Source organism: Convolutriloba macropyga, chromosome 9, assembly GCF_964194025.1.
Source record: "Convolutriloba macropyga chromosome 9, txConMacr16.3, whole genome shotgun sequence".
Taxonomy (NCBI): domain Eukaryota; kingdom Metazoa; phylum Xenacoelomorpha; order Acoela; family Convolutidae; genus Convolutriloba; species Convolutriloba macropyga.
The window spans coordinates 32,543,897-32,567,031 of record NC_134476.1 but is presented as its reverse complement, the minus strand read 5'-3'; the positions used below and the strand labels follow the sequence as shown (position 1 = coordinate 32,567,031).

General features: G+C 37.5%; 1 protein-coding gene across 1 annotated transcript in view; it reads left to right on the top strand.

Annotated features, from left to right (window-relative positions):
* LOC142345738 (tetraspanin-3-like) overlaps nucleotides 1–23,135 on the top strand; it is a 550,337-nt gene that overhangs the window by 372,422 nt on the left and 154,780 nt on the right. The gene's annotated exons all lie outside the window — the stretch shown is intronic.

Below are 23,135 nucleotides of genomic sequence, written 5' to 3'. Positions count from 1 at the left end.
CTATTTTTTATTGCCATGATTACTTTGGAACTTTTTATTGCTGTAAACAAAATATAAACATTTAGATTGAATTTAGATTGTTTTCATACTTTTTTGTCTGAGTAAGAAAAGGTCTCATTAATTGCAGTAGTGGCATGACAAAATCCTAGAGAAGGCTGGAGTTCCATTCTACCAGTTATGTTGACTGGACGCAATTTAATATTTAAAAAAATTATCGGAGAAGTCTGTGTTTCTACCGTTTCTGTTAATTTTTTTTACCTTTCAATTCAATCTCATTTATTAAAGATTTCATATGTCAACAAAAAAGGATATCTGAGCCTGAGTTTTTTAGTCATAAACTTATCATAAATATTAAAATGAGGCCATTTAATTTCTTAAAAATTAGGAGAATATTTGAGATTAGTGAACGTTTGATTGTATCATTCTCTCGGTATTTCGATCAAAATTGGTCTTTTACAAGTCGACCTATGGAATTTTTGCTGAGAAATCCAATTGGTTTTCTGGAAAAAGTTAATTGAAACTTTTGAGACTATCCATTTAAAAACAATTATTTTTCTTTTTTTTTGTTTTAGAAAAAACAAAAAAAAACAAATCGTTTGTGGGAACTTAGGTTTTCGAAAATATTTTGCTGACTCGTAATTCAAACTGATTAGCAAGAAGCTCTGGTTCAATAAAAATAAAATCGTCCCCCTTGTGATTAATGGCTTCAGTTTTTGGAATCGAAGGAATAAAGATGTTCTGTTTTTTTTAATTTTGGCAACAAATTTTTTAATTGAATCTTTCCAGGTTTTCCGTTTTCTTTCTTGTTTTCTCATATGCGCGTTTATATTAATTGATGACTAACATGCAAGAAAATATTTTGTTTCCACCAATAAACTTGACTTATATCAATCGTGATTTAACTTGTGGTTATTTAGCGTGGCAACCACTTACAAGTCTGAATTGAGAATTCAGAATCTATTTGAAATTACGCAACCGCCATTTTCACTTACAAAATATGATAGTTTGAGATTGAGTTTGGGAAATGGATAGATGAATAGATTTACTATGCTATTATTCACGGCTCTCTTCAATTGGTACTCTTTCCAGGCAGCTTAGGCGACCCCGAGTTTCACACTTTTAAATTTCCAATGTTGTTTCTACAATCTTGGGTTACAAAACTAGTGTTTTTATTTAGAAATGTGAAAGTTTTTTATTCGCAGTCGAGTTCTCTAAAATAGTCTTTGCAAATGAGTGCGATAAATGAAACAAGACTCTTAGTAATCTTAGTAATCATGCCGGGATTGTATTTGATTTTCTTGGTTCTTTTCAAGGATTGCACTTTTCAAGGATTGCAAATCCTTGCAAGAATTTACACGACGTAATCTGGATTACCAAAAAGAATGTGCAACCCGGGTAGAAATAACGGGTGGAACCTCGCCGATTATTAACCTAAACCAATAAAAGAGTTAAATTACACAGTAGAGCTTGTGGGTGGCTTTGTTCATTTTTCTCCTTTCAGAACCATTAAAAGAGCTGAAAGAGAGAGAGAGAGAGAGAGAGAGAGAGAGAGAGAGAGGGAGAGAGAGGATTGTTTCGCTGCAAATCTGCGAATGGTCTGATAACAGAACATAGTCTGAGTCACAGTTTTATAATTTAACGTCTCTCAGTTTGTCTCATAAAGCTATAAGGTCCCAAAATTAGTGTCATAAAAAGGTGCATTCTGTACTTTTACACTAATAAAAGAGCAAGGGGTAATTTCAGAGCCACGTCGCTTCTTTGGTGTTTTTGGGAAAACGAGATTATTTTAAATCTTTGCTTGATGTTGTAGGAGCTGAACTTGCAGAGCATGCGTAGTTGCCGTATTTGCGTAGGCGGGGAAAATAGAAGCACAATGTTGAGACGGGTAAACTCTTTACTATTAGTTGTTCATATTTATCCACTTTCTGTTGTCATAGCAACTGTTTTGTCACAGTTTTATTTAAAGTTAGCATTACAGTTATGATTACGTGATAAAAAGGAAAAAGTGGGAATTAACAATAGCAATCTCACAAGAGTCATCTAAAATAGCCCGAACAAAACGCTTTCTTCCTACAGCTCAGCAAAAATAGCAAAGGAGCTGACTTGAGCGGAAATAACGTGTTACTGGATCTTTCGTTTAGAGCAGTTAATTGTCATTCTAGATCAGTTAATTGTTATTATGTTTTATGTTGAAAGTTATTCTTGGGCAGTTAAATGTTTGTTGATGTCTCGTCATGTATCTACTAATTATTTGAGCTGCAATTCAATTGCTGCGAGCGCCAGCCTCTGGTTTTTCGACTCATGAGTTTTAAATGCAAAACCAAATTGAGTTTAAGTTTAAACATTTCTGCAAAATCAGGCCTTAGACCCAGGTATAATTAGAGAAATCCCAATTTGTATGATCTGTAGTAAACCCGGTCCAATTTGAAAAACGAAGATTAGCAAATAGTTGAAAATTGATTACTAATGCATCGATAAGAGCATGGCGGATATAGAGTCACAAAAGCGAACTGCAAAAACAATATATCGGGACAAGTTTTGAACCGCTGAAACGAAGTGGGCGGTATAAAGTTTTCTTTGTCACAACTGTTTGGGAGAGCAGCCGTTACAGGTGTTACTAAGTAAAATTCGCGGTTCTCCCAGTTAATTTAAAGAAGTTTTTTTTGTTGAGACAATAAAATGTCAATGTTCCCCATCTTCCGAGTGTTTTTGCGCAAAAAGTGAAGTTTTTGGCTTCTGCAGGGTTTCCACGAATATTCATAGCGCAAGTACCTGAAAACTTGAAATTCTGGTGAGCGCTCAAAATTTGAGTCAGCGGTCTGGTTCTGAATTTACTAAACGCAAAATTATCTGCCGTGCCTAAAAAAGTTTTACGTCAAAAACTTGATGGTGTATACTTGGATCGAAAAAACTCTCTGCACTTGAGCGGGCTAAAAAACAATAAATTTGCTAAAGTATACACTCTAGTAGGTTAGTTGTGATCCCAAGATGGAACCCGATGTGATAGCTCAATATAAGAGAACATAGTTAGACCCTCGTATTGTGGACCATTTGGCTCAGCGGATAGCAGGGGGTTGCAATAAATTAGGAGTCTATGGTTTCGCAACCTTCAAAGGTTCCAACTTTCCTCTAAATATAATGGTGTTGACAGATAATCTACATAATGAGCAAATTGTTGCCCTAATTAAAAGTACTCGGCACGTAGACAATTACTTGACCAAACAAATTTCCGTTAGGCAACAAAACAGTGGTTTTCATCCATGATGTTTTATAGTTTTGGTACAGTGGTACTTTTTGTTCCAACTCCAAACAAAATAGTTGCGTAGAAATTCGGTAATACCCTATCTTTTTTGGTTAAGCCATCCTTGGCCTACCGATGTCTTTTGCAGAGAGACATGAAATAAGTGTTAATGCAAAAGCTCTTGAAAACTGAGTCTATTGTCGAAGAGAAAATTTTATTTTCTTTCATTTCAAAAAGAAAAATCTAAGCCCAAATTTATGGAAAATTGGCGATTATAATCATCTAACACTTCTTAAGTAATTTATAATAGATCTTCTATAATTTGGGTTGACTATAGTAACTAATAGTTTGCACAAAGCAATTCAGTAGGTATTCAGTTCAAGGCAGAAAAAAAACAATATTTAATTGCTCATTTTCACACAAAAAATTCTGTGGAAAATCGTTCAATTCAATCAAAATTTTTGATCCAATGATAAGGTAAATCTGTAAAGAAAAAAAAACAATTTCCAGTTTTTCAGCCGAAAACCACTATAATCAGTCAAAATGATTATGTTCCGTCATAAGCATATCTTTTGTGCAAATGCTAAATTGAAGAGAAGTTCGAAGTAATGCTAATCCAAATAGTTTTGGTTACATTTAAAAAAGTGTACCAAAAAATTTGCGATAGAAAAACAATTCTGTATCCGAAATACATTACAAATCGTTTAAAATAATTATTTTTCACTAGAAACTACACTAGTCATTCTGGAGGCAAGCAACCGTCGAGTTAGTATACAGCTACTCGTCAACAATCCCAAGAAGTACGATTCGACTTCTAAAACTGTAAACTCAGTAGAACTGTAGTTCGAGGATTCAATTCGCTTTTTTCGACATATAGAAAGCATAACAACGTGTAAGCGTTATCGGTGTAAGCATTAAGACGTGCAAAGCAACAAGTGAAAGCTTAGACGGCAAGGTTTTTTCGATGCTCTTTTACTGGTTTTTTGTCTGATGTTATTGACGTCAAATCCATTCGTATTCAATCGGCAATTGTCTAGAAAACCTAAAAATATTAAGCCGAAAACCAGCTTAATCGATACGTATAGTGGTTATATTTACTTAAAATTAGGTTAAATGAACTTTTTTGGAACTTTCTATGTATATTAGAACGTTTTACACGCATTTAAATTCAAATCTAAATACTCAATTCTGATTGGTTAATATTCTTTCATTTACTACGTAACATCCTCCGGCCCGGAAGAAGATGATGGGAAAACTGGTACAAGTTTTACAAGCGGGCGAACGAGTGAACCGGTCGACGTACGTAAAACGGCAGAGCGCGCGACGCTATCGGAGCCGTAACGGAGTTCCACAATCCGAGCGGTTGGGTAGTAACCCCTAGGGTTGGTTTCTTCAACTATCCAAACCAAGTCACCGGTCTTAAGGTGTTGCTCGGCAGGCGTCTGCCACTTAGAGCGTCGGTTCAGCGTCGGTACGTACTCTTTGATCCAACGGGACCAGATCGCATTAGCGTACGACTGCGCACGGGCGTAGTGTTTACGATGGTCAAGCTCATTATTGCCAACAACAGACGGAATACCGGTAGAGTATTCTCCTAAAAGAAAGTGGTTGGGCGTTAAAGCGTTCAAATCGCACGGATCGGCGCTTACGGGTGTTAAAGGACGCGAATTGAGAGCATTCTCCACGAGACAAAAGGTAGTATGCAGTACCTCATCCGTGAGGCGACGCGTGCCAAGAATCGTATACAACACGCGCTTGAAGCTGCGTACCAATCTCTCCCAGATACCACCTTGATGTGGTGCGCTGGGTGGATTGAACCTCCACTTAATACCTTTGTGAGCGAGCTCAGCTGCAATGTTGACAACGTTCCACTTTTCAATACTTTCTCGGAGTTCTTTCTCCGCTCCAATAAAGTTAGTGCCATTGTCCGACCAAATCATGGCAGGTGTACCTCTACGTGACACAAACCGCTCAACTCCCATAACACAAGAACTGGTGTCCATGGATGTAACTATCTCGACATGGACAGCGCGAGTAGTGAGACAGGTGAAGAGGAAGCCCCACCTTTTCTCAGTAGTACGGCGGACAGTAACATAGAATGGCCCAAAGTAGTCAACGCCAGTGTTCGTGAAGGGAGGAGACTGGTAAGCAAGTCTCTCCTTAGGTAAGTCAGACATGATTGGTTGCATAGTTGCAGCTTGGAATTCTCGGCATCTTAGGCAGTGTGCTTTGATGGAACGCAAGGATGATCTTAGTTTCAGTACTGTGTAGTGTTCCTGCACAATTGATCTTAGGTATTCAACGCCCTGATGGTAATGCTTTACGTGCGTGTGTTCAAGGAACAGTTTTACAAATGGATGACGTGCATCTAAGATGATTGGGTGCTTTACGTTGAACCCAACTTCAATTAACCGCTTGATGCGGCCCGAGGAACGGATTAGCCCATTTGGACTAATAAACGGTGAATGTGGAGCAATTCGGCTACTCCGTTTAACGAATTTATTGTCAATGAGATCTTTTCTTTCGGCTTCAAAAGACTCTCCTTGCACCAAGTACTGTAGATGACGCTCGGCTTCGTCAAGCTCAGTAGGGTCAGTAATGCTACCATCGGGGTTACGGTAGCCGGCATGTTTCGGCAAAAGCCGGAGAACGTATGCGGCAATGCGCAAGTACTTTTGATAAGAACTAAACTTATCAAATGGGAATAACGACGGAACGGGAGTTGTCTGTTTTTTAACAGATGTAGCGAGAGATACAGTGTCTTCTATGATGACTGCTTGGTTGACGCCAAGTTTGATGTTATTAATGACGTCTTTGTTCGGCACGAAAGGGAACCTTGAGTTAGTTAGGAAATGTGGACCATTGACCCAACTGCTTAGTTGCAAAACCTCAGCGGACATTCCACGCGTGCCAGCGTCAGCTGGATTATCCTTAGTTGCGACGTGGTTCCATTGGTCAACGCTGGTATACTCCAAAATTTCACAAACGCGGTTTGCAACAAAGATTGGTTGCTTTTCATTAGAGTTTATCCACTGAAGAACGGTCGTGCTGTCTGTCCACATGAATACTTGGTTAACAGTTACAGTAAGTGCCTGAATAATTTCGTTCTTCAGCCGAGCGGCAAGTAGAGCTGCTTGCAATTCCAGTTTTGGGACAGTCATTACCTTCATTGGCGCCACGCGCGCTTTCCCCAAAACAAACGAAAGCTCTGTTTTTATCTTGCCCGTAGGAGTTGTTACTCGGGCACGAAGAAATGCAACGGCACTAAAAATATCCTGAGAACTGTCACCGAACATATGCAACTCTATATTATCAAAGGGTCCACTAAAGTAACTTCGAGGAATTTTGATGTTTTCAAGCTTTGGTAAGTCCGCACTCCAAACTAAAAATTTTTGAACGATGTCCTGTGGGAGCTCGTCATCCCATTGTTGTCCTGTGACACGCCAGATGTCTTTTAAGAGCAGTCGCGCACCGACGGTAAACGGTGCGACAAGACCAATGGGGTCAAAGACTTTCGAGACAAGACTTAGGACCAAGCGTTGCGTGAGGGACTTGGTGATAGCGCAGCTTGTACCCCTACTCACAACTAAAGTGTCATTAGTATGATCCCACTTTAACCCTAGCACGTGCGATGAATCCTCCTGACATGAAACAATAACCTTGGGCTCAGTAGATTGAGAGGAACCATCAATTCGGTCAGCCAGATTTGGTACATTGCTTAGGAACTTTGTAAGCTTGAACCCACCGAGATGGAGAAGATGTACCAATTCCTTCGATCTATTGATGGCTTTCTCTGGAGACTCCACTGAGTCAAGATAATCGTCCATGTAGAAGTTTTCAAGGACGGCTTTTGCAGCTTCGGGGTAAAACTTGGCATTGTCTCTCGCAGTGCGTTGTAATGCATAGTTGGCGCATGTGGGCGAGTTTTTAGCCCCGAATATATGGCGCGTATATTGATACACTACAACGTTAGTTGTGGGGTCCTCCCGCCACAGAAAGCGAAGTGATGGTTGATCTGAAGGTAACACGCCAACCTGTAGAAACATTCCCTCGATGTCGGCGGAGACGGCATATGGATGTTGTCGGAAGCGAAGAAGTACGTAAATAAGATTTTGGAGCAGATCAGGGCCAGTGAGCAAAGATTTATTCAGTGAGGCGCCATGAAATTTTGCTGCTCCATTGAGCACCCTACGCACCTTACCTGGTTTGTTTGGGTTTAAAACCGGATGGTGGGGTAGGTACCACTCTTTATCAGACCGGCTCTCAACCTTGTGAGAGTCCGGAACCTCAATTACATACCCCTTATTTAGGTCTTCCTTAATGGTGCTAGTATACTTTTCTCTAAGGTCTTCATCCTTGGCCAATCGTTTTTCGAGAGATTTTAGTTGCACAAGGGAGGAGAAGTAATTATTTGGGAGCTTGGTGTTATCTGCTGCCCACAGCATTCCGACATCGTATCTCAGGCCATTGTGTATGGTGGTACTCTCAAGGATCTCGTGAGCCCTTGCGTCTGCTGCAGAGCTGGAGTCGACCTGCTTGTTTGCCCCGAATGATTCAATGTCGTACCATGACTTTACTTGACTTGCTAACTCATTGTCATGTTCGATATTCACTTTAAAGCACGTTGAGGTTAAACACGAACTTGATGGTAACGGACCGCTTAAGACCCAACCTATGGGCAAGCGTACGGCAACGGGTGAACGCTTCTCATCGGCAGAGAAGTATTCTAACGGGCGGATGGCATGATAGACATCTTGTCCGAGTATCATCTCAATGTCTTTATAGGAATATGTTACGGGATCAAGGACTGCTAAGTGTGGGTAAGTCTCTTGCAGGGCCTGTACATTAATTATATCTGAGCCGACGTTCAGACTCTCTTTAACGAAAGGGTTGACGGTGAATGGTTCGAAATCTTGTTGTTCTTTTGGTTTCACAGTAACTTCAACAACCCTAGTATCAACTACTTCTTCGGTATTAATACCCTTGACAGTTAGCTTTAGTGCTTTACCGTGCAAACCGAGTCTATCTGCGAGACTACCGGCCACCCAAGAGTTACTGCAGGCGGTATCACACAAAACTAAAGCCTTGGTATCTAAACCGGACGAATTGACCAACTGCAATTCAGTCACCTGAAGGAGCCCCTTAACATCAGTAACAGATGACATTGTTGTGGTCTTATTAGGCTGGAGTTGACTAGAAGTTGCTTTACTTTGACCTGTGTTGCCAGAAGGTTGAATGGTATTGGAATTTGTCGACTGTTTTGTTGGGAAAACCCTATCTGCTCCATGCAATAGTGTGTTATGCGAACTATTGCACCCTTCTGCTCGGCACTTTCTTGGTTGAGGGCACTGGCGGAATGTGTGCTTGTCCCGTAAGCACGAAAAGCAAAGTTTGTTATCCGCCACCAACTTAGCTCTCTGGGTTGGAGTCTTTTCCTTGAAAACTCGACACTCCCATAGCCGGTGGTTACCTTTGCATACAATGCATCGAAAGTAAGTATTTGTGGAAGCAGATGGAATTTGCTTCTTTGTTTCCCTTTGTTGCGAATTTGATGCAAACACTTTTGAGGCTGTTTTGGTCTTGGTTACTGAAGTGATGTTCTCTTCAGGTTTGGCCTTGGTTGCGCTTTGTTTCATAAGATCATGGGCCTCAGCCTTTTCTTTAAGCCAATCAGTAAAGTCAAGGAGGGTAGGCTTAACCCAGTGCTTCTTAACTGTAAAGAGTGACCATGACTCTTTCATGTTTGGTGGTAACTTCTGTACCGCTTGGTTAAGTAGGGAAGCGCTCTTCAAATCAGCATCATATGATAACGACTTGAAAACCCCAACAAGACTGGATATTGCAGCAGAATAGTTTATGATGTTATCACTATTGTGCATTTTAAGAGGTGGAAAACTGCTTAGTTTATCCAAGTGTGCACTTACGACTGCCTGTGGCTGGCCAAATTTACGTTCCAAAGTCCTTAGTGCATCCTTGTACATTAAACCACAGTAAGCAAACTCGGCAATTGCAATCTTTGCTTTACCGGTGACGAGTGTTTTAAGGTACGTCAATTTAACGTCATCAGTGAGCGGCTGCGAGTCGATCGCGCTTTTGAATTGACCATACCACTCATGCCACTTTAATGGGTCGCCATTAAACTCTGCAAGTTTCCACTCGGGCAAAGGGTCGTTTCTCTTGCTTGTTATTGCATCAGCTAATTCCCTAATCAATGACGCATTGTCCGGTATCGGAGGGGCAGGTGCAGACACCTGCGGACCGCTCCAACTCAACGGAGTGGGTCCAACATAGGGGTATGTTGGCTGAAAAACCGGAGTGGCTAGACCAGGTACAACATTAGTAGTCGCGATCAGGTTTTCCTGCTGCGCGCCTAGCGGTGATTGCATATCAATCAAAGGGGGCGAATTGTGATAAATTCGTGGTGGAACAAAAGTGCTTGATGGTGCGATATGGGCGTGTACATTTGGAGGCAGACTAATCACGGTGGTTGTGTCTTGGTTGAATAATGACGGTCTGTGCTGTGGAAACTGCCAGTGACTCATATTTGGCACAAAATTTTGGCCAAGAGGGATATTGGTCATATTTGGGACAGGCGGAGCAACGGAACGTACAACTTTGTGTACTCGGTTATTATTATTCTGAAATGTTTTGACGAGAGGCTGATTATCCAAAGTGGCTTGTGGGATGGGAGCAGTGAGGTTAGGTGCAAAGACTGGGTTCGGAATCGGAAGGACGTTAGGATGAGCGGGTTCGGAGTTGTGCTGTTGAATGTTTGGACTTGGTGGGGCGCTTGGGTGCAGTGGAACGTTGATTGCGGGGGCTGGATGATTTGTTGTCGGAAAAGGAGGAAGAGTGGCGTTTGGTGCTCGGGGGACAAAATTAATTTGTTGTCGTAAGTATATACGCTGGGCCGAATTATTTTCGGGCAGACTTGATGTTTCAGGTCCCCTGGATTGCGAAATTTGAAGTTGTGCGTTGGGAAAAACCTCGGTTGCAATATTCTGATTTTCTTGTGGTGCGGACGTCTGTTGTGGAATGGGCTGTTGAATGGGCGGTGAAGAAGCCCCTGGGGCGTGTACAGAAGGCGGCTGACTATCCGCGGTTCCTTGGTTAGTTATGCTTGGGAGCGCCGTGCCTTGCTGGCCTGTTTGATTCATTTGCGCCCTTAGGTGCGCTTAAGTCACACCCTAGAAGGCAACAGGACCAAACCAACTAGCAATCGTACAGGTACACACAAACATACAGCAGCAAAATCAATATACTACAACAGAAGGGCTAGTAAATTAGTAAAGTTGAAAAGTCAACGGACAATCCAGCCGTAACTCGAGAATAAACTTGAGTCACACCCTAGAAAGCTATAAGACCTAAACAACAAACCAGCATACTAGCATACTCAACATACTACAGCAAAACAACAACATACTTCATCACATATGACATACTACATCGGAAATCGGAAAAGTAGCGGAAAAAGCGAAAGGCGAAGTTTTTTGGGAGAGCGTTGTTATTGAAAAAAAATGTAACATGGAAAACTGCAGAGTGAAAGGACGAAAAGGACACGGGCAAAACGGTTCGTAAACGATCGACGAGAAAAATTATGGGAATTCGATATTTTTTTTTTTTGTAGGCCGGAGGTTGTGAAAATTTTCACAACTTTTTCTTGTTAATTGAGTTTCACTCAATTTACGAACCTTCTTGCTGGAAAATTGATTTTTTTTGTCAAATTTTTATGCTTTTGTTCAATTTCTCTATTTTTGGTCAATTTTTTGGCAATTTCTTGAATACGGAACGGTAATCCAGTCAACTGGACGGTTTTAAACTCAAAAGTACGGTTTATCAATATTCGGTATTGATTTTTTGCGATTGCCTCAAAATTGACCAAAAATTTTCAAAATTGAACAATTTATCATAACTTTCTCTCAAATTTCTCTATGTCAGAGGTTTTTTTTTTGATATACAAACCGACTATATCAATTTTTTCGAATTTTTGGGAAATCTACCAAAAATTTTCAAAATCGATGTTCTTTCGTGTCAAAAATTATCTTTGTGGGGTCCCCTTACCTTATTTTTTTTTACAAAGATCAATTAAATTTTAGTACCCCATGCAAGATCCAAAAAAAGTTCATGGGGTGGTTTCCTTGCCGTCTAAATCAAATATAAATACATCGAATTATGATATTTCATTTTTAAAAAATTGGAGATTCTGTCTTACAGTTTTTTAGAAAGTCCGTTGTTGCTTCTCCACAAAGTTGTTCATCGGTTTTTTTTGATCGGCAGGATCCCGGGCGTCAGTTTGTTGGAGCTGCCCCCAATTGTTTGGCGAAATAATGCACGACAATGGATAAAAAAAAAACTCGCTCTAATGCGTATGAATAATGACGTCACACACCTTATGTTGTCCACGAATTGTTGGGATAATGAAAGGCCAAGTTTGTGTAAAATCATCAGCAGCAAAACAATTTACGTTTCAAAAACAAGGAGGACGATAATGTCCTGCTTTGCTATCACGTCTAGAAATACGGCAATATTTTTACTACCTCTAATAGCATGCTCTACCTTTTTTTTCTCCAACATGCATTCAGTCGTTTGCTGCCTCAGAACGCCCTTGATTGGCTTCATTTATGTAGAGATAGCTCTCAATAAGTATAATCGACAAAAAGCGGAGAGCGGTTGTGTATGACGGGGGCAAGCTCTTTGGTAATGCCAAAAGTCAGTAGTTCTTTTTTATAAGCTTATCACAATTAGGCTAAAACAAACGAAAATGCTGGTTCGTAAGCCGTCGCGGCATCAAAATGTCTCAATTAAAACACTGTTGACCGATGATAGAATCAAGTTGAATTTCTTTCCCGGGTCGCGGCACCAATGTAAACTCAGTAGAACTGTAGTTCGAGGATTCAATTCGCTTTTTTCGACATATAGAAAGCATAACAACGTGTAAGCGTTATCGGTGTAAGCATTAAGACGTGCAAAGCAACAAGTGAAAGCTTAGACGGCAAGGTTTTTTCGATGCTCTTTTACTGGTTTTTTGTCTGATGTTATTGACGTCAAATCCATTCGTATTCAATCGGCAATTGTCTAGAAAACCTAAAAATATTAAGCCGAAAACCAGCTTAATCGATACGTATAGTGGTTATATTTACTTAAAATTAAGTTAAATGAACTTTTTTGGAACTTTCTATGTATATTAGAACGTTTTACACGCATTTAAATTCAAATCTAAATACTCAATTCTGATTGGTTAATATTCTTTCATTTACTACGTAACAAAAACTTAACTGTGTTTGACTTTGAGGGCAATGTTGAATTTTGATTCACTAATTTATATAAATTGTCTGCCATTTCAACGGTTGGAGCTGTATATCCGAACGGACATAATAGATTTGACTTGTATGGCTATTGTGTCTCTGTGCGCTGATGGTAATTTAATTAGCCAACGCTAAAAACAACAAATTAATCCGGATTTAATCCTACTGTTGCGCAGGCAATGAGCTGCTGTCAATACGTGGAACTGTCCTATGACAGTCGCCCCACATAACCCCTTCCAGCCATCAAAATGCGTAAACTGTAGAATGAGGAAAAAAGGTCGTTTGGGAGCAGGGTATCCGTTTATAATTCGTGCTTCAACCCTTCCCGGGTCGAGGTGTCACCGCCATTCAACGCAAAATTATGTAAGATAAGTGGTTAATGCGGAAATTTTTGTAAGATAAGCGGTGAATGCGGTGAAATTACATAAATCCGGCGGTGAATGCGGTGAAAAAAAAACTTTATCGCCTGGTAACGCTGAAATTACATAATTTAACCGCTGAATTTAGCGGTGAAATTACATAAATTCACTGCTTCGAAAAAAAGTGTCCAAATTTTGTAAGATAAGCGGTGAATGCGGTGAAATTACATAAATTCACCGCTCAACTTAGTGGTGAACTTACATAAATTCACCGCTTAGAAAAAATTGTTAAAGATGTTTGAGATCAGCAAATAATGCGGTGAAATTAATGGTGAGTTTGAAAGGAATTGTTAGATTTGCCTTCCCACTAAAACTACCCCTTAACGTTACATCTTTTTGACACTCTTTCTTAGTGGTGAATTTATGTAAATTCACCACTAGAGTAAGCGGTGAACTTACAAAAATTCACCACATTTCACCGCTAAAATATGTAATTTCACCGCTAAAATTGCAATTCTTACAAAAATTCACCGCGCATGTTTTGCAGAAAGTAGAGTGAATTCGATTTATATTCAAACAAAAAATAATAGAATTTAGTGAGAGATGGCGCAGTGGAAGAAGAAGTGGATGACATGCAGGATGTGAGAGGTTCGGACCCTTGTAAGGGCGGTGAAATTACATATTTTAGCGGTGAATTGTGGTGAATTTTTGTAAGATCACCGGTAAGTCTAGCGGTGAACTTGCATAATTTCACCGCATTCACCGCATTTCACCGCAAAATTATGTACGAAATTTGCGGTGAAAAAACTAACTTTTCGCCGCTTATCTTACATATTTTTGCATTTTTTTCTCGACCCGGGTTCCAGATGTCAATTTCCTGCACTGGATATTGAGAGCCACTACAGAAGCGGTCAATAAACAAACGAACACTTTGTTCTTCATTTTAAATTAATTTTTTTAATGCAAGATGTTTGTAACAGCGTCTAGAGCTTATATCAAATCTTCTATATTTTAATGTATTAAATTTATCTTTTTGTTTCAGAATCTCTCGCTGCAATGATGCTAAAACTAAATTTATGCAAAGAAATTATTAGACGCTTAGAACAATGAGATCTTTACGTTACAACAAGCGAAAAGACTGTAATGGTCAACTGTTTATTTCGATAATAGAGGTTAAGCGTCCGGCTTTTTGTATATTTCAAAGCAACACTTCAGTGAAGTGTTAAGTTGCATTTGGCTAACACGGTGGGTTCTTTATATTTGTTCCTTACTTTATAGATCAATCACTTTTCTGTTGATATCTGTTTATAGCTCTTTGCATCACAAGAAATTGAAAAAGCGCACCCTATTTTCCTTGGTTTAAAATACCGGGTACATTTTGCTATGATCGAAGTTCTGCATTCGAAGGAAACTGGATCTCGTGTGTCATTTTTCATGATGTTCGATCTTTTGATCAGTTCTTACGGATGATGTTCGATCTTTTGATCACACTTTAGATAGCAAATGTATGATCAGTAAAATACGCCGCAAAACGTACATTTGAACTTTTTCGGCCAAAATCGTGTATATTTTTGACAATTGTGTCATTTGATCACGACTTCAATCACTACTATCCACGATCTTTTTGCATTCAATTTGCCTACAGCTAGATATTTCCAAACTTTTTCAGGTTTGATTTAAACTTGACTAAAAATCATTGTTTTCCAATCTTGTTTTTAACTGTAATCTTAAAACATGGGCAAGCAAATATCCTTAAAAAATCAAGCCGATTTGCTTGTTTTCCATTGCCTGTTGCAGCGTAACGTATCCTAGTGATGAGATTATTTACAGTTTGCACAACTTTTGTTGGATATTTCTAAACCTTTGAGATTCTTATAAGGATGGATGCTTCGAAGTTAAACTGCTCTTTGGAAATGTTTCAATAAATTCTAATCGATAAAAAAAGTGTGGCAAGTTTTTAAAAACTTGTTTGATTCTTGTAAATACCATGCAAATTTTTGAATTGCGGAACAATTTACACATTCCTAGGCTTGAAGTATTCTTGATAATTAAATCATTCCGGATTGAAAACCTAGTAATTTTTAAATCTTTAAGATCGAATTCAAAATATTGTAAAGTTTACACAGAATCGATATACATTTTCCGAGATTCTGGCAAACAAGGTAGGAAATACTCAGTGACGAAAAAATTGTATCTCTGGCAGTTGTTCCAACCACGGAGAGACAAAATTTTGAGTAGTTTTTTAAGAATACAACTAAGAAATCAATTATAGAACAAAAATTTAGGAGTGCGTATTTAAAAGTCGCCTCCCACTGTAAAATCTTCAAGAATTTGCAAGTTTTCTTCGAGGTATTTTAACCTGGTTGGTGAGAAGCTCTAAGGGTTTCAAAACTATTTCAGGTTTAAAAAGATTTTGTTGAAGCAATATTTGTTTTTAAAGAGGAATTCTGATGAAAATACGGCTTAAAAACTGTGTTTTTTTTCTAGATTTCTTCCCTCGGATGAAATTTTTTTGAATTTCCAATGAAATGTCAAAATAATTTCAATTCGACAGAATCTGTAAGATTAGATTTGATGCAAAATGAACTCAAATTAGTGCAAAAAATTATGCATGCACATCTTTCAAAATTTTTAATGACAAAAGTGAAGAAATATGCATTGAGTATAAAGTTTTAACTAAGTTTACTGCCTTGAGCATTTCTTTCAAAACATTTAACAAAATCATCAATAAAAAACTCCGGCACAAGAATTTGAATCTCAAATCTGATTGCTGCTCTAAATAACACCACCTATAGCGTCAAACATTATAAATGCATTTTTTAATAAATGTCAAAACTGTATAAGAAATATTTTGATGATTTGGGTCTGTTACTACAATAAATTTTCACCCCTAAAGGCCATCAAATAAGACAGGGACCCCTAAATGAATTATGTAATTAAAAGAAAGAATTGTTATTCGAAGGATCCTTAAAATCTCATCACTAATCTGCAAAAATTGACTCCTTAAGAGTGATCTTAAATGCAACATTACGGGTGTCTACTGTTCCCAAATCATTGTGACAAGTTACTCGTTTTCCTTACCAGATCTTACTTTTTATATGTTAATACATGCCTGTGAAACTTACCAGATCTTACTTTTTATATGTTAATACGTGCTTGTGAATCATGCCTTCCAACTTCGCAAGACGAAAAGACGGTGCCCTATATGAAAGTTCCTTTTAAACTCGATGTTGAAAAATGAAAATTGCTTTTCACATCAAAATGTGTTGACGTCTGAAAATATGTTGACGTCTGAAACGCCGTCTGAAAAATTTTGCGTAATTACTTTTCACATCCTTCAGGAACGCATTTCGCGTTTTTAAGAACTTTAAGCAATAATCACTCTTAAAAAACCTTCAGTCGCTTCTAAGTGGATAGGATTAAAATATTACTAGATTTAACAAAGTAGCACGAAATATATGACGAAACAAGGTAAGCATAATTCACAAATCATAAAAACTTATGAAAAAAGAACGGGAATCAACGAAAGATCATCAATAAAGCGCTAGCAGATCAACGGTACAATTATCTTTCGTTTTGGATTTTATGTCAATTTTTGTGTCATATCGGTTGTGAAAAGGTGTCTTAGTCAAATTCCCCCTGTTTAGGACATCGAGCAAGAAACAGAGCATTGAAATGAATTAAAACGACAGCAAAGAACTAGAACATTATGGACAATCCGGTCAGTCTTTTTCACTTTTAAACTCAAAGTTGAAAAACTAACACTGCTTAACACTGCAAAAGTTGTTTGACAGAAGTGCCGCTTGCCAATTTTTGCGCAATTAAATTTCACAATTTAGGACAGTAATTCGCGTTTTTACGGACTGGAAGCATTAATTGCTTTTAAAAGGAGCCAATTCGCTTTTAAGTAAACTGGTGCAAATTATAATAGATTTCACAAAATAGCACCAAAATTAATTGACCTATGAGGGAACAATAATCCATGAAACATCAAAATTTGCAATCTTTAGATACAAAAAATTTAGGGTTTTTTCAGCAATTAATGATAAATCTTCAATTTGGAACAATAATGAGACCCTTTTCCGCAATAAATGAAAAAGATTTATTATTGTTTTTCTTTTCTTATTTGGGAAGATGATCAATCAGTCCTTTAATTGTGTAAAAATAAAGTTTTTATGTGAATTGCGAATTTAAAGTATAATATCTTTTGTGTTATGTTTTTGAGTATGTTTTCTTTTAAATTTTTGTTTGTTCTGTGTTTTTTTTAAAGAAATGTAGCAGAGGGAATAAATTCAACTGAAAAAAATGTCGAATTTGTTGTTTTTATCGAAGAGTTCAAGTAGGAGATTACAAAAATTGATAACATAAAATATGGAAAATACTTCCCATATTAGTGTAAGAATAAATATTAGAATGTTAAATCTAGTATAAATGTCTCTTTTTTGCAAAAATTAGATGCAATTTTTTTTGTAGGCATATAGTATTTGTCTTATGTTCACTTCCTTTCAAAATGGATTAAAATTTTTTGTGTAACGCTCCTACAGCCATACTTAAGTACATTTCACATTTATTTGATCCTATTTTTCATTTTAGAGCTCTTAATTGCTCTGTGGAAATCACTTTCACAAAAATTGGCGCCTTCCGCATCGCATCGAACGGAAGTCCGCACCTGAAAACGGCGCCAGCCACGTTGATTGGATGTAGTTTTTTTGTACAGTTAGAAGCTTTTAATGAACAGTTATACAAAGAGGAAAATTTCCTCTAAGCTCTTTTGCAGAAAAACTTTCAATTTTTTTTACACTTTTGGGTAACGTAACGCCGTAGAATTCAGGTAATTACAAAACGCAACATACCTAAGGCAAATAAAAACCGTATTGATCTCGTAAATTATGAAGAATTATTAAGATAGCTCAAAATTCTTTAAATAAAGTGACGCACAAGTACGATTATCAAAATTAATAAGAATAGTAAAGTATTGAGGATGAATTATAGCAAAAGACTTTTTAAGTTGAATTGCTTTCCAAAGTTTCCATGGCGATGAGAAAATCACTTATTTAATTGAATAGTTCGCTTGTGGAACCAACTTGGTTGCTGTAACAGCCAAATAAATTGCCTAAAGCGAGCGAAAAAAGCAAAGTGGATGCTAGAGGGCCCAACACAATTTAGGCTGCCTGTTAGTTTCACCGAGAACTTGAGTACTTAGACTTCTGACGAAGAGCGGATGCAAGTAGGCCCCAATTGATTACCAAGAAGAAGTCCCAGGCCGCGTGTAAATCATGTCATTCTCCCACGAGACAACAATTGTTTTTTCTGCGCTTGAATGACTCCAAAGCGCGTCACAGTCTGATCAGTGACTTTTTCAAGTGCAAATGGGTTTAATTGGAACACGCATTTCTGATAACAAACAATTTTGAGCTAAACTGAGTTTGACCGAGTCAATTTTATATAAGTGAATGTTTTTATTCCGCAAGAAGAGTTGTTCTGGATCTGCTCGTTAATGAAAGCATGTTCACTTTTAAAATAATGTAAACAACCATTGACAAAAATATTATGCTACTCTTCCAATCTTTAGTCTTTTTTCCGCGGGTGAGTAGTGTAATTGGCATAAAAACGACCAATGTTTCAAGTTTCAGCTGGAAAGAGGTATTCAGATTGAATTGACATGTTTGATGAGTTTTTTGTTGAAAGTGATGGAGTGTAATCAGAGACAATTTCGAGTAAAGGTTAGTCTGATCAGAAATAAGCTTGAGCACAAGTGAGTCTGACGCAAAAAAGAACTGAACGTTTATGGGTCCGATCAGAAGCCTTTTTAATGCACTTGGAGCACAGGAGTTTTAAAGAGAACTTCAGTCTAGTCAGGCGTATAGTCAAATATGTTTTTAGCACAAAAATTTTTTCGTCATCTTGGAATTATTTTGTGAAATATTGAAAACTGGCGTTTGTCTTCAATGGAACAAAATGCCTATTGTTCTAATGGAAACTTTATTTCTACACTTTCCCCAGGTCTAACTATTGCAAATTCAGACTGAATGCAAGTCTGAGAATTCAAAAAAGTCACATGAATCAGTCTCTGATTCAGTAATGGTGAGGAATTGCATTTATACTGGCCCAGTACTGAAACGCACTTGGAGTCAGGTACGGTTACACACGAAAAAAGTTAAGGTAAATTTAACTTAACGGAGATAAGGTAAACCGTCGTCAAGGTAAATTTAAGCTAAAGTTTACCTTAAGTTTACCTTAACTTTTCAGAAAAATATTCAAAAAATTGATTCAAAATCCCGAACTGTTTATCAAGGTGAAAATCGTAAATTGTCAATTTTGTCAGCCTTCCCATCCTTTAAAAATTTTTATAGCAGTTGGGCACTCTTACTGACGGTATCACGTGGCTGAAACTTTTAAAGAATCGTGTTCAAAATTTAAGTTAAATTTAGGTTTCAGGTAAGATAAGGTGTTTTTTCAGGTAAAATTTACATAAATGTTTCTAGTGTGTACCCGTACCTAACTCCAATTGCGTTTCAGTTTTGGGCCAGTATAATTGAAATTTTTCACCATTACGTGCCGGGAACGGTTTATGGTGGTCAAGAATTTGAATGGCTTTGGACAAGCTAAAAGGGGCAAGGTATAATTGAGCCGTTAGTAAAACTAAGGTAAAGCCTGATTATGATTAATTAATATATCACATTGCGTGTAATTACCGCCATCTTGTGAAGTAGACGAAGAGGAGCAGTTTTGCCAAAAAATCTTAATTCTGACCATGAGTGTATGTTTTGTCTGGATTAAACTAACAATGACAAGATCTTGATGGAGGAGGTTTGACTCATAACGAGAGCTTGCCAAAGTAATTCCTAACAACCCAGTCAACACTAGGAAAATCCACACAACAATCGAGCCGAGACCCATGGACATATTTCTCAGTCGACCCAGACAAAACTAAAATAACCAAATTCGCTGTTTTTTCGTGTACCCCATGTAACCCCAACGACGCAGAAAACACAGAGAAATCAAGTTGTTGCATCATTATGTCCGCGTTTCGGGCTACGGCCGGAGAAAACATTTCAAGACCACTTTAGAGACTCATGGTCTTACCCTCCAGACAAACGTCCAGACAGCCTACAAGAAAAAAATTACATCCATACCATTTGCTAAAATATCAGGCTCCACCCAAGTCAACCCGTTTGCCTGTGCTTAAGTCAGAGTGTACTAAAACAAGTACCATAAAAATCATTTAAAATTATTGCCAAACTTTTTTGTTTGAATTTCTTTCGCTTCTATTACAAAAATTTAGCAAATTTTTGCTGTTTGATTGCAAAGTTACTTTGTGCCCATCCAGCGTCCTCTCATGTACTGAACAGTTGTTGATTCTCAGTTGCTGGATTTGAAAACAATTACATCTCAAAACTGCACCACACGAATGTTCAGAGTGCGGGAGGTCAACCTTTAAAGTTTCATTCTTGTGAAGCATGGATATTACCTGTATGTTGTCTTTCTATCCACTCTGTGGCCACAGACACTCTCATGCCAACTTTATCAGAATCGCATTCGGTAACCGTGAATGACGCAAATTGGTTCTCCACTGCTGATCGAAAAACGGTAAGTGACCACTCTCCTCATAGGAGCATACCTACTTCTTCTCATCATTGCTTACATCTGTCAAGCAAATCTTCACAACAAAAGTATTAATTCTCGGGTCGAGGTTTTTGGGTGAATTTTTGTAATAAATACGGTGAAGGCGGTGAATTTTTTGTTAGAAATGCTGTGAAAGCGGCAAAAAAAGTGACCGCATTTCACCGCATTTCTTACAAAAATTCAGCGCATTTGCTTTCCAACGCTTACTGAATCTGATTTTTAAATTTTCAAGAAATATTATAGAAGTACGTGAGAGTTGCGGCGCAGTGGAAGAAGTTCAAGGTATGGAAGAGGTAAGAGGTTCGAACCCGTGTTGACGTCAATTTTTGAGCAACAATTGTTTTTGGGGGGAGTTGACCGTATTTGTTGTGCGGTCTTCTGCTTTTGGCCTCTTTTTTTTCTGCGGAGAAACTTTTTTATTGTATTTCCAAGGTGTGATCACTCAAAAACGTTTTATATTTTGTCCGGGTTCAAGTTTTATGTTCTCCTTTATGACGCGCATCCTGTTGGAATGCACTTATGGTGCGTTCAAACATACATAGGCGCACTAAGTCATTACGGATGAGCCACGATGGGAGATGCTACGAGAATAGTATGGGTAAAATTTTAAGATTCCTTGATCGAGAGGGCCAGGTCATATTTTTAAAACACGTTTGGCTTTTTGGGAAGAACTCAACGAAATTGCAAATTTTTACTCAATATATCAAGTATCGTAAATTTCTTTTCAATATGGCCAATTTTTGCGTAACAAACGTTAGTTAACATTTTGACAGGCCAAGACCTAACTGTGCAAAAAAAAAGATTTTTTTTTCTATAAATCAAAAAAAATGTTGCACTTCAAACTACTATGTTCCTGAGGCGGTTCTGATGTGACTGCAGCCTTCTCAATATCTTTTTCTAAGTTGCGTAGTGAGTACTTGATGTAAATAATAAAAAGAGAGATTGAAAAAAAAACACAAAACATCGAAAGCCTAATCAACATTGAGAAAACACTATAGGGTTTTCATCATGGTCTTTTCTTAAATGACCATCGTGTTCTTTTTTATTTGTCGATGTTTTCATAGTCATAAGATTTATTGTGATGTCTGAATAATAACTTGGGAATGACAAACATCATTGTATTCCGAACGAAGCATAATTTAGCGTATTTATTGACTCCCCTTTGGAAGCTATTGATACTACGGGTTTCCTCAAACTTTTTTTGGTTTTATTATACTTGCTCATAATTGTGGGTTTTCTGCAGTCATATTAAAAATGTTAAGAAGGTAAAGAATCCCATTTTTTTAAAAAAGTATTTAATGATGGAAAAATTACTTTTCAATGGCTTCGACATTTTTCTCGCTCAATTTTTTTTTTGAATATGCTGTTATCGCCTGTTTTTTTAATTTCTATGGAGCATTAAAATGCTGAATGGTCTCATAAGCTTCTTAATGATGACTGAGTGAATGATATTTCACAATGCAGTCAGAATATATCTAATATTCTCAAATTTTATGATATTATTCGTTTTCGAAAAATTTTTAGAACTTTTCTTTCTTTGTTGTTTTTTCGTCGACTTGTGTTTTGTTTACATCAATGAGAGGTCCCATCCGATTAATTGTTATTCAAAAAATGAACTTCCTATTGATATTATGTCGTAACCGATGTTTTGTTTGTGTGACAAAATGTGTTTTCATAAAAGTTTTGTGAGCGGTAAAAGTTTTGTCAACATTTGTTTTTCTTTTTCTCTTCTTTTACCACGTTCGGACAATAACAGAGCCCAATTAATTTCAAATGCGGCCAAAATGAATTTATTTCATTTTTCAGTATAATTTTAGCTGAAATAGTATATATAACTTTCGGAAAAAAATGCACATTTTTTTGATAATAGCAAAGTATTTTTATGGCTCCAACATATTATGTTTTCGCAAACTGTATTTTTTTTTGTTTTGCTGAATCTCTAGTCCGTTTTTGTGGCTTATTCGAAACAAAAACAAGTCCTACTGGTCCTACTGGTTTTTTCAATGACTTCTAGATAGATTGTCAACAACTATTTTGTTAAAAACTGATGATTTTCAAGATGGTTTAAAAATGTTGATTGATTTCTTAATTTCGACCCATTATTTCTTCTTTTTGTCGCGTTGTTACCTAGTCTCATCACGGAAAAATCGCAACTGCTTTGTAATTTACAAAGTAAATTTTTGTAGTTTGGGTTTTATCCGATTGCATTTTGAGGTTGTCACTAGCTGCTTTTTAATTTTGATATTTAGTTTTTGCCGTCAAATCTTTGTCTTTGCTTATTTTGTTGTTTGTTTTTTTCTCATCTTTTTATCGACAGCTCTCTTGAGCGCTGTTATGAGGAATGGCATCATGCAATTCAATTAGTGGTTCGGTTGTGTAACAATTTTTTAAGCTCAAACATCTATTTCTGATTATCTCTTCCTTTGGTTGACAATTAAGTCAAAAATGTAGATGAGCTCGTGTCGGAACATCACGTGCGAACGCACGTTAACGGGTATCTTTTTGGGTATTGTATAATTTTCTGTTTGTTTCCTAAAAACGCATTAATTTTCACAACAAACAATGCTGCCTAATCCTGCTTATCGCGCAATTATTTTTAGAGCA